This window comes from Trematomus bernacchii, unplaced genomic scaffold (genome assembly GCF_902827165.1).
Source record: "Trematomus bernacchii unplaced genomic scaffold, fTreBer1.1, whole genome shotgun sequence".
Taxonomy (NCBI): Eukaryota; Metazoa; Chordata; class Actinopteri; order Perciformes; family Nototheniidae; genus Trematomus; species Trematomus bernacchii.
In genome coordinates this window covers 10,696,619-10,710,836 of record NW_022987803.1, presented here as the reverse complement: position 1 = coordinate 10,710,836, position 14,218 = coordinate 10,696,619, and positions in this window count along the sequence as shown.

The window sequence follows — 14,218 nt, the reverse complement described above, 5'->3', positions numbered from 1 at the left end:
GTGTGTGTGTGTGTGTGTGTGTGTGTGTGTGTGTGTGTGTGTGTGTGTGTGTGTGTGTGTGTGTGTGTGTGTGTGTGTGTGTGTGTGTGTGTGTGTGTGTGTGTGTGTGTGTGTGTGTGTGTGTGTGTGTGTGTGTGTGTGTGTGTGTGTGTGTGTGTGTGTGTGTGTGTGTGTGTGTGTGTGTGTGTGTGTGTGTGTGTGTGTGTGTGTGTGATTTAGGAGCTCCTAACAGCGCTGGCGTGGAGCTCGTAACCTAGCACAATAAAGCGCTTCCCCTCTAAGCCTCCTGGCAGTGACCTCCGCTAAAAGTTAAAGGTTCAACTAGCTACACGTGTCAGGGTTATGACCTTTAACCCCCCATGTGATGTGTCTCGGCCTCTTTCTCTTTTTTCCTGCCTTTTCACTTCTGTCTTTACTCCCACTATCTCTTGCCCCCTGCTTTCTCTCCCACCATTAACCCATCTACACACTCCCAACCTATTTCCTCCCCATTCCACTTAATGATGCTTCCTCTTGCTGTTTGGACTCTATCGTTACTGATTCATTAACTTTGCATTTGAGATGGGTTTTCTTTTCTTTTTTTACAGTGCAATCAAACATTTATACAGCTCTTATTTTGGTCAGGCAGACTTCCAAAGCTGCATTACACAGGCTGACAAAATTGCTGCTTGTGTTACTGCAGAAGAATTGCAAATACACAACGTTTAGATTCACACGTCATGGGTTGGCACAGTGCTTTTTCTCAAAGTTCATAGGAACTACCTGACCAACCCTTTTTCAGAATGATTTATTCTGTCGTCTGAGGTTCGGTTGATTATTGTCTGAAGTCCTATGAATTGATTTCAGGAATAGTGTTTGACATTTTGGGAATAAGTTCTTGTCGAGAGTTAGACAAACATTACCACTCTTGTCTCTAGTTGATATACAAAGCTAAGGCTAGCAGTATGTTGCTAGCTTAGCATAAAGTTAACACACAGGATGAAACAGCTAGCCTGGCTGCTGTACAAAAACTGAAGTGTAAAAATGATATCATCTAGACTATTTATTGGCCTGAAGCAGTAACATCCTATGCTAAGCTAAACGTATAGGCTGCTGTCTTAGGCCTTATATTTACCGTAAAGACATAGGAGTGTTATAGGAGTGTTATCGATCTTCTTTAGCAACACCTATTACAAAAAGCAGTAATTGCTGTGTTGGTGTGGTGTGGTAAATTGGTGTGTTTTTGGATCTCACTTCCCACTAAAGGTCCATTCATCCTATCTACAGTACATGTCCGTGAAGGTTTGCTATGGTTCTCGTGACGCAAACTACTTCATTCAAAATGTCCGCAAGGGTCCACATAAACTGTCCACATGCACCTCGTAAACTTTTGCAAGGGAATGTCACAGCAGACACCCATTTTGCCTTAGTGCGAATGCAAAGGCTATCATTAGTGAAACCTCATTCGGCCATCATTAAATTAAAATCTTCCAGATTATTATTTTAAATGGTAGCCGCAAACTCTTAGGTTAAACTGATCGTTGTGGTTGGGATTTAACTCAATGACACTTTGCTTGGAAACGTATACTTCGGCTGCATTGCAGTTTGCTCAAGTCAGTTTATTGGATAGATAAATAGATAGATAAATAGATTATTATGATGATTTTTTGTTATTGGCTCCTGTTTTGCAATGCAACCGCAGTATTATGTCTCGCCCTTGAGGTGTTAGGTCTGGCGGGTGCAGCCCGTTCCCCAGCCTGTGGATACACTACAGTATTTACCAATATTGAAATAGCTTGGGATGAAGTGAGTATTGAATCAGGAATGTGCTTGTGGCAGATCTCCACCCCTGATAATATATAGGGTGTTTTTTTCCCAAAGTGGTTTTGCCCGTTTGTTTTTCTCTCTGTGTTTTTCTCCCGTTGCAGTGCTCTGTCACTCTTCCAGTAACTGTGTATGTGTTTGTCTGTGTGTGCTTTAAGGAGGGTTGTTTTTATTCCGGTTGCCGTCTGTGTGTGTTTGTCGTTACACTATCTTTACAAGCCTTTGGTAGTGAGTTGGAATGTAAAGTCACACTTTTCCAAAAACACAACATAGGCTGCTGGTTACACTTCCTATGCGCAACCTCTGGGCTCTGCATCATACATGTATCTGGCTTATTCACATAAAAAATGGTTAGTTTCTGTGGCCTGTTGTGGTAAATGAGTATGAGCTTCTGCATTTAATGCTGTGTTTTCTTTCTTGGGATGTGTTACAGTACAAAGATTTTATAAGTTAAGAAAACATGAAGAATATATGTTTTGCGTGCTGTTTATTACAAGAATACAAGTTTTAGTCTGTGATTTTGTGGGTTAAGAGAGGTCATTCACAGAGATTATTATCAAGAGCAGCAACAAAAAAGTAATTTTGACAAGCTGTCATGACGTGAAAAGACACATTCTAGGATATCAAAGCACTGGAGGCACTTCAAAGGGAGATCAAACATGCGATGTGTTTAGGCAGCGTGTGTGTCCAGCTTACAACTTCATTCATTTAATACTGTGCCATAGTACAGTAGTCAAAATGATACCCTGCTCTTATGTCCATCCCAATGTGCAATTTACACAGCTTGGTGATTTGGTCAGACGGAGACCACACGATGAAGGGTGATAGACCACAGAGCAAGTGGCAAAAGGACAGGAAATATGCAATGAAATGTGCAATGAAGTGGATGAGGTCACCCACACGCAGCAACAGAAAATCAGGAGTCTCGCAGCCTCAGAATTAAAGATAATAATTTCTGTGACCTACAACATTTATGCCGCCACCACTAAAAAAAATTGTTTTCCTCCTCAAACCAAGCCTGAGTGTACATTCATTTAAGCTGAGTGTAAAGAGACCACATCAGAGCACACAAACAGAAGCCAATTAGAGAACGATGGGAAAATACGACAAGAAAATAAATGTCACAAAAAAGCTGCGGTCACTACTTGTGTGACAGTTAACAGGCTTCATAAAAGGGGGAAGAGAAGAAACACTTTACATATCTTGACAAGTACAACGGGATGTGGAGCCGCCACCACCACGCATTCCTCTTTTTGTTGGCTCTTTGTTTTTATTTTTGGCTTTTTGGCTAAAAAGGATCAGGGTGTCTTTGTTCTCTGGATGTGTAAAAGTGTAGTCGGGTGTAATTAAGTTTCTGCGGAATTGGGTGAGGGCTGATACAAAGGATAACGGAGCACCTGTGCTCAATAAAGTCCGTTGGATCTGTCACTCTCGTAAATATATGTCTCTGTGCCTGCGTCAATTTTACCGATTCAACTATTGGATCATTTTCCATGAAATTTGGTAAAGACATTCATGATCTCCACAGGATGACTCCTACAGATGATGATCCCTAACTTTCCTGCAGCCTCAAAAGGAGGTTTTTTGTTTTTAGTTGAATTTTTTTTACCAGGATTAGATAGATTGCCATTCAGGTTAGTACAAACATTCTATGTCCTCAGATGAAACATCTTAATGAATCCTGATAGGTGATCACTTTGTTGTCCTATTATGCCAAACTGAAGTTGATATTTGTCAAATATCTATCTAACTTGTGTATGTCTTGCCTTGACATTTGGCAAATATTTATGTTCCCCAAAGCTTGGTTGTAATTGTAATATTTTGCATCTCTTAACTTTCCTTGAACATATTATCAGGTCAAACCATTTATTTTTCTAATATTTTGGTCTATACCTGCAAGACATATAACATTCACTTTGACCTCAGCTTGACATTATGTTTTAGAAAATGTTGGATTCTATGTTGAAGACTTTATAATGGCAGTGATTTCAACCAGTTCAGGGCTCAAACTCATTGATGTTTGAATGCAGAGGAAGGATGTAATGACAGTACACGAAAACTAAAACAGAAAACAGTTATGTTACTGTAAAAACCTATTATTCCTTCCCTCTCCCTCTGCAAGTAAAGGAAAAATGCTACAAAACTGGGCCTGTTTGTGCTGTTATATCATAAGCGCAATGTTGTTGTTTTTTTAGCTTGAGGCGGGGCATATCAGGTGCAAACACAGGCTGCAATCTATTCTTTGTGAATTTGCCCTGTGTGTATTGGAGTCTCATTTGTGTGTCTTTGTAATCTTTCTTTGTGTTTCCCATCTTGTCATTGTCAAAGTCAAACAAGCGTGCATGCTCAGTGTTATCCTGTTCACCTAAACCTCTAGCCTAAACCATGTCGGACAATCGGTCAGCAGAAAGATGGTGACAGTGTGTAAACCAGCCGCTGTCAAGCTTCAAAGACGAATGCTTTGTGTGGCAGAAATTCACTCCAAATTCAATCACTCAGAATCGTGCTCTGTCAGAACCCGTAAACAGAGGCACCACAATTACCAACAATTACAGCGTAAACTTCCATCTACTGTTACCAAATGATTTTTGTGTGTGTTTTAAGGGGCCTTATAAATGTAAGTAAATGTAAAGAGCTGTTTGTTTTTTCATTGGGTCCACAATCTTCTAATCCTGGAGTACTTCAAAGTATTTACAGGAACAAGCCATAACAGGATCAGCCTCTGAACAAGGCTGGAGATCAAAGTGAGGGGCTGCTGCCGACATAAATATGGAAATAATATGACTCAGTGGGAACATGGGGTGTAACAGGGCCTAGATTGGCGGACAAGAGAGAAAAAGATTGGTAGTCACACGAGAGGGGAAGAGACTTGGGTTTAAAGGCTATGCTGATTTTGTACTTTACTGTTTTGTGTTACTCAATTACTCAAGTTCAGGAGGTTTTTTTTCGTATTCCCCAGGAGCAATTTGTCTCCAGTTTGCTGATTTTTCCTCGACCCAAACTTGCCGTTGTGGGGGGTTCAAACCAGCAGGCCTTCTCTGTTGATTGAGTTATGGCTTTTCATATAAAAATACTAAATATAACAGACAACAAAGGCAAATGGCAGGAACTTGGTTGATTTATTTGAATGCAGGTAGTCAGAGACTTGTTAACTTACCATGACGCACTGGCAAACAACACTTCATCTCTCCATCTCAAGAAAAACAGTAGCTCACAGCTCACAGCCTCCTGCTTACGAGACATGGCCCATGTTCATTTTCATAACCTTTGAAAAGCACAGCGACACGTTTAACTTCTAAAACCAACTCCATTTGGAGGAGTTGCTGACATAAACATAAACCTTTTATTTTATTTTAGGTTGTCCAAATTCATGTAGAGTGCACACATACTGAAAGAAAGTTGCGATGATGATAAAAACATATATATATTGTGCAACCCTTACTGCATAGGACTGTTTGTTTGTGTGGTCTTCCAATTTCAGTAATTTTCTTTTTTCTCTCACATGTATTTAATGAAAGTATAAGAAATTATTTAAATTCAAAGCAAATGTATTTGACTATCATTCTATAATTCCTTTTAAACTGCTGTGCTCCTGTTTCACAGTTGTTGCTACACTCACTGGCACTCATTGCCAAACCTAAGCTTGTATCCATGTGGTGCTTATCAACACTATGGAACATTACAGGATAACAATGTGTGCTCCTTGTCATGAAGTTTTAAGAGGTAATAGTTACTTGTTGGTAGGGATTCAACTGAGGCATGGCTTGCTGTCAGTATTTACCAGTTTAACACATTGAAACTGAAAATGTTTGCATGTGATTTGCGCCAAATCTTGTCCTCCAACCTTTCTATTATATTTACCCTTCATTTGCTAACTAGAATATTTTGAACATTCAATTCTACTGTTTACCCAGCAAGCATTGCAATTAAGATTCACTTATTGTCCTTTCACAGAGTACCGTTCCAGTCCATTTTTATGGTATTATAAACATGTGTGCAGAGTTTTGGCATTTAATGACAATCCAAATCGTGTTTTTTTTTAAATATAAACCAGCCTTTGAATTTCATCAAAAGCAAAACAATTCTCAGTGAAAATATATATTTTTTAACTTTGGTGAAAGGACCATAATTATCTTGACTAATGTTGCAACTCAATATACACTAAAAATAATTAAAGATGTATCTGTAAATCAGATGTTCACTTTACATCAATCTCCCGTTATATTTGTGGACGTTGAACCCACTAAACTCTATTGCCGGGGAGTTGTGTATTTACAGTTAGGAATGTTTGAAATGAGATTGTATTTTTAACTCCACACCAAGCACAGCTTTGTAAGAACTGTTTGCTTGTTTTTAAAGATAATTACCAACTCTGGTTCTTTTTCAAGTTTGACATAATAAATAAATTGTTGTACATGTTTATGTGTGTGCTCAGCCCTGTGCTAGTGCACATATCTGTGTGTGTGTGTGTGTGTGTGTGTGTGTGTGTGTGTGTGTGTGTGTGTGTGTGTGTGTGTGTGTGTGTGTGTGTGTGTGTGTGTGTGTGTGTGTGTGTGTGTGTGTGTGTGCCATAGTGAGTGTAGGCGCAAGGCAAGAATTAAAGAGGCCCTGGGATGAATATGTAGAGCAGATGTAGAAGCCGAGCTCAAAGGCTTATGCCTGGAGCCCATTTGACACTGTAGGAAATGTCGTCTCCGACAGAAGGCAAAGCGTCTGTGCGGTCACCAGGTTGAACTAATAACTGAGTTCTTCAAAATGATATGAACATATACAGAAGTATAAATGCTTGACCCTTCCAGAGGAGCTTTTCTGTTTAACAGAATAATAGAGGCTGTTGCCATAAGTCTGGGAGTGCGCTTTTACGACTTCCCCATTTCATTTCTGTTCCTAACATAAAGGCATTTGTAATATAATAAATGCCAGCAACTTCTAGGGGGAAAATCTATAATTCACTCCAGTTGGGTAATTTATTCCATTTGTTTAGTAACAAAGGGCTTTGGTCCGGATCAGGAAACTACAGAGACAACTGTCTTTCGAAAGCGAGCAGACTGGCCTGTGATCAGTCAGTTCCTCCGGAGCAAAAACGAGGAAAGGGTTTCTCTGTAGTCTCAACAACGCCTCCGAACTCACACGCCGTTCTTACACCATAAGGAAACTCCATGTCAGCGTTTCATCTCAGGACTCCCACTCTCTCTGTCCCTCTCTCTCTCTCTCTCTCTCTCTCTCTCTCACACACACACACACACACACACACACACACACACACACACACACACACACACACACACACACACACACACACACACACAGCTCTCTATTTCTCTCCCTCCCTCTCTTTTGGATTCTTCTCTCTCAACTTGCAAGAAAACACACACATGCCCATAAACAAGGAGAAATAAAAACATCCATTAGACGTCTGTGAAATGTAGCCTCAGTGCATAATGCTAAGCAGCAACAAAGGAGTGTTTGATTTAGCAGCTGGCCTGCATGCAGACAGTGTAGCGGGACGTTTAAACTGTGAGCTGCAGCCTAAAGGTCAGGGAAGCTGATTTGTGACCAAAAAGCTGCTGAAAGCCTGGAGAGGCTGTCAGGCTGCCTTGCACACGGTATTTAACCCTCGGCCGCTCAGGCAGAGCTGCTTTGTGGCCAGCACTTGATGACTTTGGATATTTTTGCAGCTACCAGGTGTGAATGTGTGTAACTTGTGTAAATGTGAAGCGGGGTGTTGATGAAAAGACCATGTGGGCACTGTCGACTTTTTTATTTATTGAGAAATTAGGGTTAAAGACTTAATGTTAAACAAAAGCAGTGACCATTGATAATGAAGACTGAAGAAAATGTTAATTTATTATATATATATATTATATTATATTATATTTATTATTATTATTTATTATAAGAAAAATAATTAAATGAACAAATGCATTTGTCAAATCTCAATCATGTGATTACTGTATGAAACAAAGCATAATTTATTTGGGGCTATATGGGGATGCCAAATGTTTAATTGTACATGGAATTTCTTCGTTGCTCACAATCAATCATGCCTATTTCTGAATAGATAAAACATAAATTAAGTATACTGTTAATAAAAATTTGAAAATAATTCATGTGATTTCAATGAATGAATAAGTGTGCAATAATAAATCACCATGTACACAAAGTTACACAATGCCAATTTGCCATCAGAGCAGCATCTTGGCAAAACAAAAGGCTACTGTTTCAATATAAAAGAATACATTCATTAACAAGAACACTCACACAAGAGCGCTTTTAAAGCACTAAATATATTTCAAATTTATGATGAATCTCTTGTCAAAATCAGAAGGGGGAAGCGTGTAAAAACAGAACATTTTTTTTCCCTCTCCCTTACTGGTCTCTCTGACTGTCTGTTTCAGTACTAGAGACAGCACTGAACATACAGACAACAAACATCGTCCATTATAAAATGTAATTCAAAGCATTTTCCAAGATGCACAGTTGTTAATGAAAGCTAGTCCTGACATTGTTTGAATCCAGTAAACCTTGTATATTCAGTTAAAATGATATGTTTTAGAGCTATAACATCCAAAAATGTCCTCCAAAATGTTTAGATTGTCACAGTGGCGTTGCTGCCCAGCTGTTCTGTGCCAGACAGTATTTCGGATTCTTGTCCCAGTCCTGGGTGATAGTGTTTATTTTTCTGGCAGCGGAGGCACCAAGTGTTAGTGCAGACACTGAACAAAGACTGCATAAGTAGATTTGGTGTGGGACTTGGTATATTTGGACATCCACGCTTGTGTACAGTAGAGGCCCCTGAGTGCACTGCGGTGTGTGTTTGTTTGCACCTGTCTGTCTCTGTAGATATAACCATGAAAGATACACGCTTCCATATGGGAGAGGGATTCAAATGAAAGAAAATCAAGTTCATCGAATACGTGAAAGAGGCCCTTTCTTGGGTTTTCCCTTTTCTGCATCTGTTATATAGATTTGTGTTCATGTAAGTGTTCTGCAAAGGTTAACATCCCAAAGTTCCCTCCAGAGTGAGTTGCTCTCCTCACTAACAGATACATGGTGAGTTTTTAATGTTATTCGTCAATGTGTGGCAAATGTTTAATACCGAGTAGTATATTTTTAATATGAACACATCATGTACAGTAATTTTAACTCAAAAGTAACTGCATGTGTAAAATAAATATAATAAAAAGTAATGTATATCCCTCTGAGATATAGCAAAGTAAAGGTATAAAGTGACAAAAAAAGTACCGTAAAGTTATACTTAAGTACAGTATATGTACATAGTTACTGTTCACCACTGGCCAAACAGATCGTACTGTAAAACATCTGAATTGTCGAATCTCTCTCATGAACTCGTATGGCATCTTCCTGTTTCGGTATTATATACTGATCACTGACCATATTCTTGTACAGTCCGTTTACATCTTTCTGCAGTTTGTGGCATGCAACTTCGGCTATCTATTGAAACCATGTGTCTCGTATTAAACACTTCCCTTCCACTTCAAATAAATCAGCCATAGCTGACGTTCTAACTTTATTGCAGCTGTATTAGACTGCGTCATCCCTCTCAAACTACTGCAGATATTCTTTCACTTCTTTATTGGAGCTCCTGTTTGGCCATCCAGGCGTGCTAAAGGTACAACAGCTAGTTCCTAGTAATGCCATTTTGTTGCAGAAGAAGTGGAAAATTCCATGTTATCCCCATTTTCATACATTCACCAATTTAATCTGGCATCAAATTCAAGATTTGCTTTGCTTAAATTGATTTAAAAGAAAACCCTTTCAGCCTTTCATGACTGGATGCTCAAATAGTGGAAGGAACTATTTTTAGGAGCCGCCACAACCCCAAGTCACCCCACCCCGCCCCGTGACCCATCCCCACAGTCTACCCACCGCTCAACCCTCCCACACACACTCCTCTCCTGCGCTCCCAAAGCCCTGCTGATACTCCTCTGTGATGAACTAATCTCCGAGGGTGAGGGTCAGGCTGCAGGAGAGGATGACACGCCTCTGACTCTCCTCATCCATCCAGGCCTTTCATTACAAACCCCCATGCAGCTCTGTCTTCCGTGAAACCCCAACCTTATAGCCTCCGTCTCAACCTCAGCCCAGGGCCCTGAGACAGCCAGGCAGCCAGACCCCTTAGAGAGGCACGGGGCCCTTTGTGTGGCTGCGCTCCCCAGCTTGTCTGCCTCCCATTATTTCCCCAAATCAAAGCCAGCTCACATATGAAATGCTTTTGAGGTTTTAAGCTTAACTATACCACTGGTACAACTACTGCAGCTACTATTACCAACGCTGCGTGATGGATCAATATGCATGCATGCCTACAACTGTACAGAATTATAGGCAAAGTCGTGCTATGGCAACAATATGTTTGTGTTTCCGAACTAATTAGACTCCATGAGCTAATATATCTTATTTTCATTAATAACTACACAGGGTCTTGTGGGGAGTTATAATTACAGTGTAAGTTTTTCATTCCCAGTTTGACAAGTGGTCAGTCAAATGGAGTGCCAGAGGGCTGGAGAGTCCAGAGTACAGAGGGATTTCTTTTTTGCAGCTCGCTCTTTATTTAATTTAGCACGAGTGGAAATGAAATGACAGCTGTACCAAGCTTGTATACTTCACCAAACGGCGATGATGGATGCTTTTTGATTTGTTCTTTTTTATCTGATGTTAATTTTTACCCTGGTGCCCTTTCAATAAATAGTTTTAAGTCTGTCAGTTAATTCTGAAATTCCATCGATGAACTCTGTCCAGAAAAATAAACGGGGCAGCCACAGCAGTTGGCCTGGATGAGGAGTTGTTATTTTGTTCAGGCTATTGGCAGGGGCTTTCCGCAGAAATATTGCTTATTTTGCTTCGTTTCGGATTCAAGCTTCTGACAGTTTATGTGAAAAACGGCAAACTGTATTGCCATTTAAACACAACTGCTCAGCTCTGTAATTACAAGCTCCATTCACACAGATGAATGAGACAGACAGCCGCAGAACGAGGATTGTTCTTGAGATGTAGACATTCCTAAGATCTATAACAAAGTTCAGTAATTTGCAATCAGACGGAGGAAGAAGAAAAGATAATTCACCTCATCATATTTGTATCAATCACTTCTTGCTTTTTAAGAATTTAACTTGAAACCATGGAAATCCCAATAGGGCAATTTGTTGAAAACAAGTTGTAATAACACTGTGGTGAAATACAATGTCCGCTCTGTCAGTCATATTTCTTTATAAAGGATGTTGCAGTGCAGAAATGTTGACACAATCACCTCAAAAATGTCCTGCGTCAAAAAGGCAGCTTGGTCAGGAAGTTTAGAACCAATCATCGCGCTTCATTGTAAAAGTCATGAGTGGGCTAGTGGCCGTAGTGGCCCACAACCCACTGAGTGGGCTAGCTCAAAAATAGAATGGTACATTCCAAAACCAATATAACAGCGGCAGGGCACCATCACAGGACCGCAGTAAATGGCAAAATTATTGTGCATACTTTCTGAGGCACGCCTTAAAAACCCAGCAGTGTCCACATGCACTGCCGCTAACATCAGGTAGCACTTAAGTGTCCTTCGCCCTAATGTATGACTAAACATGCTGCCCCTTCGCCGAGCCACCCCGATATGCAGAGAGAGACACTGCCATGTGTTGCTGCCTCACCAGGCAATAAAGACTCTCGGGCATTCAATAACAGGATATGGTCTGCATTTCTCCTTTAGAAAAAGTGCACAAACAGCTCTTTAAAACAAAACGCTGCTTCTGTTTGATAAAAAAAGAAAAGACAAAGAGTCCCAAAAGCAGCCGCCCATTTCCTGGGAAACTTTGCTTTGTCGCTGTAGCATGTTTTTTTGTTTTCTCTCTCACTGTGCAGTCTGCTGTTTTCCCACTCTTATGTAGTAAAAATCAGGAATGTCCCCGCCATAATGAAGCGCCTCTATGAAAAGACAGGATGGGAGAAAATTGAATTAATGTTAATATGGCCATTAGGTTACCACCCAGCAGGAGAAATATGGCAAACCTCAGCCATTCATGCTGTACCGCTGTTAATCACTTTGTTACACTCCAAACTTTCATCTGCATAGTTTTGGCCAGGAGCAGGGGGAGACGGCAAACCCAGAGCTAAACCAGAGATCTGTCTGCAACCTAGTCTGTCTTCCAACCACGCACTGAAAGCTCCTGGTGAACACACAAACTGTGCTGTGAGGTATCTTCGAGGAAAATATCCATTTACTTCACAGCAACACACAAAGGTGTGCCTCAAACCGGACTGAAATAAAAAAGCTGACACACGCCGACACTCTGGCTGCGACAAAAATCCCTGCTGTTTCGAGTTCTCCGGGGTGAGCGTATCTGCCAGTGCTTGTTGGCCTTTGGGGAGGCTATTATGAAACGGAGTGGTGACTTGGACCAAAGCTGTCAAAACTTTTAATATAATCATGTTGGAAAACTTCACCTCATACACTGCAATGCACAGTTTTACGTCTCCTGGGAGTTTATTTGTTGAAGAATCTATGGTCTAAATATTGACTTAAAATTGTGCCTTTAGTGCAGTTTGAAATAAACAGTAACAGAAGCTATGAAATTGTGCATGCAGATGCAAAGCACAGATGCTACCCTTTGCTCAGTCACATCTCACAGCTCTGAATGTGCCTGTAGCCTGTCAGAGTATTTGTATATGTCCTGTGAATCATCTGTTGCATATCAAATAGATCCACAGTTTCATCTGACAATGGGAGTAGCATCAACATCAATGTGTTCCAGATCTGGCAACCTGATAGCCTGCCTTTCTTCTCCTTGTGAACAGATCATCCATTCAAAGCCTCTACATTTTACTTAAAACCGGCCCAGGCTCAGTGTCCGCTGACTGGTTCCACGTGTGGGCAGGCGGCACTGAGGTGTACGGTGGTTGTGTGCGTATGCGCAGGCCCCACTAAAGGGGTCATGAGTCACTGAAACATGAACGTGACTGATGCCCTTTCTAAGTCTTACTCTAATTACTGCTGAGGTGTCTGTGATTGCCGTGGTGACAATCCTGAGCTCTGCCGGTGTGCTGTTTCATCCCCGCCAGGATGACACTGTCACAAAACCCAAGTCCGTAAGGTGTAATTGTGCATTTTCAAAAGTACTGCATTAGTCAATCACTATACACCTTGGCGTTTGGATGTGCGTAGGTCGTGGCGAGCAGCGACCCTGTCAACTGCTGTAGTAATTGCTGCTGAGTTATGTTCTCACTTGGGTTTGGGATAGTGAAAAAACTCACCAATAAATCTGGAGGCCATTTTAGGACTTCGCCCAACAGGCTATGAGTTCGCATGGGAAAAAAAACCTTTACTAGTATAAGCCAAAAATAAATGGCAAAGTTGAAACCATACAACCTTAACAACATCAAATTAAAGCTCTCATCAAAAGTTGGCCGCCGTGGAACGAGGGTGAGAAGGCACAAAGTTGGCCAACAAAGCAGCGCAGTTAAAGGAAATACACACACCGCTGACTGCACAGAAGCACAGCCTCTAGTCATTTCCAATGCTTGCAAAGACAATGGGGATATGCTGAAGCTTAAGTAATAAGCCCAAAATGACTTCCAGAGCGGCAGGGCCTCCTCATTTCACCATGGCAGCCATGCGGGGAAATCAGAGCCACGCGAGTCGAGGGTTTCGTGGAGGATCAAAGATCGTGATTAGCTTAGACTGTCCATACAACATTATGGGGAGCTCGGCCGCCAATGGCAACCATATGCTGGCGGGATTAACCCTCCATCACAATCACTATACAAGGGAGGAGGAGACGAAGACAAGAGGAGAGGAGACAAAAGTGGAAGCACGAAGCAAGAGAAGAGAGCAGAACCGGGAGGTGAGAGGAGCCCAAAGAGGCGGGGGAGGAACGAGAGGAGTGGAAGTGGAGAGGTAGAAAACATCAAATGTCAGTGATGTGTGGCGCAACACGTGTGCCCAATATGCAGGAAGCCTTTTGGCAGGTTTCCCTGACCTATCCGGAAGTTGGAGAAACTGCAGGCTGAAGCAAGTCTTTCAACTTTTAAATGAGCCATAGTTGATGCTCTGCACTGCACATTTGGGATTTTAATAAGCTGATACCAAGTGAGGAGTAAAGAAGTGTAATTTCACAAGCTGTGTTCCAGGAGGGGGTCATCTAGTTCAGTGAAAAAGTGTGATTTTTCATTAAAAACTCAACTAAAATGTCTCCTCGTAATCATAAACACTTTGTGCCAGTCTATGTATTAATTTATAGATACTAAACAGAGGACAGACATTGAAACTACACATGTTACATGCTACTGGATGCAACTGGCTTAAATGATTCCTATGCTACCTGGATCTGCACACTGCAGCTATATTACTTTTTATTCTTTTGTCAAAAGGAGATAAAAACGTTTGTAGACATTTTAATGGAAACAGCATTTAGGCTAA